At 44.2% G+C, this 3414-nt stretch overlaps 2 long non-coding RNA genes across 6 annotated transcripts; both read right to left on the bottom strand.

The window, feature by feature from the left end:
• LOC123115825 (uncharacterized) lies at positions 1 to 1095 on the bottom strand. The gene is made up of 5 exons (XR_006456758.1): positions 922 to 1095; positions 737 to 835; positions 411 to 666; positions 229 to 304; positions 1 to 148 (listed from the first exon to the last, which is right to left on the bottom strand). It is a non-coding gene; the product is annotated as an uncharacterized lncRNA (long non-coding RNA).
• A 101-nt stretch (positions 1096 to 1196) lies between these two features.
• Positions 1197 to 3146, bottom strand: LOC123115826 (uncharacterized). Of its 5 annotated transcripts, XR_006456762.1 has the most exons (6): positions 2926 to 3146; positions 2675 to 2836; positions 2420 to 2566; positions 2122 to 2313; positions 1721 to 2018; positions 1197 to 1635 (listed from the first exon to the last, which is right to left on the bottom strand). It is a non-coding gene; the product is annotated as an uncharacterized lncRNA (long non-coding RNA). The 5 variants fall into 5 exon arrangements; XR_006456760.1 differs by having other exon boundaries at positions 2420 to 2836; XR_006456761.1 differs by having other exon boundaries at positions 2122 to 2566.
• Positions 3147 to 3414: the final 268 nt, after the last annotated feature.

The raw sequence follows: 3414 nt of genomic DNA, 5'->3' as shown, positions 1-3414 counted from the left end.
TTAAGTAGTCTAATCACCCCCCTCTATTCTAAAGAGCAATGAACGATACTTTCACCGCTTCAAGGGCGTCGTTTGCCACTAGAGTTTAGTTGCCTTGCATCCTCATTAGTTCATATATCATCAGGCTGCTGTGTGATGTAAGCGTCTCCTGTAGCAAGAGATGGTGTGGATTAGGAAATAAAACAAACAAGCATTTCCCATGAGGGTATGATGCTATACAAAACATACTTTGTTTAGTGGTGTCTGTAGCTTGTCGTCATTGTAATTCCATTCAAAGAAGGTGGCACACAACCCAGTCTGCTCTCTGCATTTGGGTGGAGTAAACAAAGCCAAAGGGACCAGTTAAAACAATGCGATAAATATGTGAACTAATTATGGAAGTTGAGTGGTCGACAGGGGCGAAAGCATACTTCTCAATCTTTTCCCTCATTATGATCGGGAAAGTGCGTCCCTAGTGGCTTGATTCCCAATGCCAAGAGCTGAAGAAATTCTGGAGGCATGTGAACAACGCGGCGTGGAGTTTGTTGCTAACAAATTCATGCATGCTGACTCGGCGGTTGCTATACCCAAACGGGCTAACAGCTGGGTCAAATACAATTATTCTTTTCTGCAACATATCAAAAGCATAACTGTCCAACCATCAGGTAGTATCGCCGGGATGTACCACTGCATATAGATAGGCATCTCAGTGATGGGCATCATAAACTTAAACACTAGTTCTAATAACACGACTTACCATTCGGCATGAAGATGGGTTGCAGGATGTTGTTCCTTCTTGGAGGCTAGCCCTGATTGATTGTACGGTCATTGGGTCGGTGTTCGCCAAAACAATTGTCTACAAAAAGTGGTTCGGGGGGGGGGGGGGGTTATCATCAAGGCAAAAAAGGGGTGAATTAAAGAGGGGTTGCTGGAAACACTCACAGCAAAGTCGGGCTCAACAAATTTCCTCCATATCCGTCCAATACTGTCCTTTGAGAAAAACAAATCAACTTGGCCAAGCCTATGAAAAATAGTTGTAACCATCTCATGGGTCATTGTGATTTCACCACCCTCTAATGTTATGAGTCTTGGCTTGGGATGCACGATCCATTTCCTGCAGTGGTTTTATTGGGAAAATGCAGTTACTAAATGAGAATTTGAAAAATGTTTGTGAGCATTTGGTAAAAAGATTACTGCACAGGGATGCGATCTTGCCTCTCGAGGTTTAGCATGGAGGTTGCACTCATCCAGTCTTTTATGGCCCTGAGTACAGTTGGGATTGGTGGTACTGGGACTGATCCAGCGACCCACGGATCTCTTCCAAAGTTGCATTGAGGTAGATCGATCTTCATAGGTGCTCCATCGATGGTTGATCCAAACAATATGAAGCCGGGGCTGGACATATCTCAGCATAGTAATTAACCAAGATGGCTGTAAGGTCATCATAAAAAGCAACAATTTTGCTTGCAATTTCCTTAACGGTTGCATCCTGAGATGTGGGGATATTATTGAGTGGTTCTTGCCCACATGTTGGTGTTGCAGCGAGGGCGGTCCCTGTCTCGCGTGAACATGTTTTCTTTGCTGTGCCCGACTGTATGCTTGATGATAAACTGCCATCCCTTTTCCTAGACACGGAACTATTGATAGACATGCAACCTGCAAAGGAATAATGGGTAGTGTCAGATTGGATCATCATTTATATGCATTCAAAATTCATAATGTAAAATGATGGATTGTTTACCTCCAGGGTTGCCTGGTGTTGGTAGTCGGGGTCCAATCTTGCTGACTAGCGGCATGCTCAATTGAGTTTGATTTGTTGATACATGAGGGGGTTCATCACAAGTATTTGTTCCTTCATTATCCAATATGCATTTTTTGTTCCCATGTGCCTTACAACAAGTGCAACTCTCTGCTAAGCATGCCATAAGCTTGTCTGTGAAATTAAACATATTGGACTGGAACGCTTGACGCATTTATGATATGTTTGCTAGGCCGCAGGCGTTCTGCTCTCGTAGAAGTATACCAAGCTTCTATGCTGACTTGATATTCGATATATAAAAATTGGGTTAGATGTGAGGGGCAACAAGAGGATGCTGGAAAAAAATGTTTGAATGCCTCTTTAACTGAATATACGTGACTTACTATGCTTGGGTAGCGTGTTCATATGTAATTCGAAAACTTCTGCGGACCGGTTTTGGCATAACTACTTCGCAACATCGGGGAGCATGTGGCGTTTCCTCTCTTGGGCATTGGTGCTAGCTTTGCTGACTTTGCTGTGAAAGTTTCCTTATAAGGGAAGCCAATTAGATTGCTCACTGACATCTCGGTCCGTACCTATTGAGTTGCAAATGTGTTCATTGCATGTCATGAATGGAAATGATTGCATTTCAAAAAAAAAACTATTTTAGCACTTGTGAGGGGGGGGAGGGTACTGTTGCACCATGGTAGGAAACTTCACAGCACCAACACTGACTATAATTTTTTCAACCATCTTCTTCATTGTGTCATAGTTGTACAGACCTATCCGCGGTGTTACACCTCACAACATGTTTAGAATGCCTAGATCGAGACTATCTAGCACGAAGAGCTGTGATAAGAAGCCCATTAGCCTAAACAAATGACCATATGAATCTGAATTGGCCTATGACCGAACCAACTTTGAGCAGAGAAAGCCTGGACATGAAGCATGGCGTACCAGGCAAACCTGTTGAACCACCAGATCCATCATAGTCGCTGTTCCAATCTTCAGGTGACTGTTCACTGTTCTCTACTCGATTGATAACTATAGCTGCTTGGATCCTACTAAATAAATCGGACATCTCCTCCCTCTAGAAATAACACCCCTTGAATGAAAATCCTATATGGTGAGAGCAAGATATGAGAACAATGACGAGGGAGCATTATGGATGAACATGTAAATAGTGCAAGTGTGGTTGTGGTGAGTACCTCTTGCTTACTCCGGCTGTTACCTCGGCTGACTGACGGTGGAGGGTAGGCCTCGCCGCCGTCGACCATCTCCACAGGGAGGGGGCTGTTTGTCTGCCGTGGCCCGTCTGGTGGATTCTCCTTGGGCGGCAAAGAATAGAAACACAGGTCTGCCTTAGAGTCTGCCTGAGGTGGGTGGGTCGAGGTAGATGACAGGGAGGAGGGGGGAAGGGTGTAGTAAATTACGTGACATGACGTCTCGGGGGAAAGCGACCTGGCCTAGATGGATGGGTGCTGTTCCATGAAACCTGCACCTCGCGTGGATCCGTCTCGCTAATTGAGTTGTTTGGGTTCAAGTAAACATATCAGCGTAATGCCGATTATTTTTCTGGGTGCAGAAAAAACACCGATTTGGGAAAATGATGCTGACTAAAAATTAAACCTGACTACGCCCATATTTGTAAAACTTGTTCCACTTTATCTAGCTTGATAGGCACATAAAAAATGTCA

This window comes from Triticum aestivum, chromosome 5B, assembly GCF_018294505.1.
Source record: "Triticum aestivum cultivar Chinese Spring chromosome 5B, IWGSC CS RefSeq v2.1, whole genome shotgun sequence".
Classification (NCBI taxonomy): domain Eukaryota; kingdom Viridiplantae; phylum Streptophyta; class Magnoliopsida; order Poales; family Poaceae; genus Triticum; species Triticum aestivum.
The sequence above is the reverse complement of the archived record's forward strand: the minus strand, read 5'-3'. Positions and strand labels throughout refer to the sequence as shown.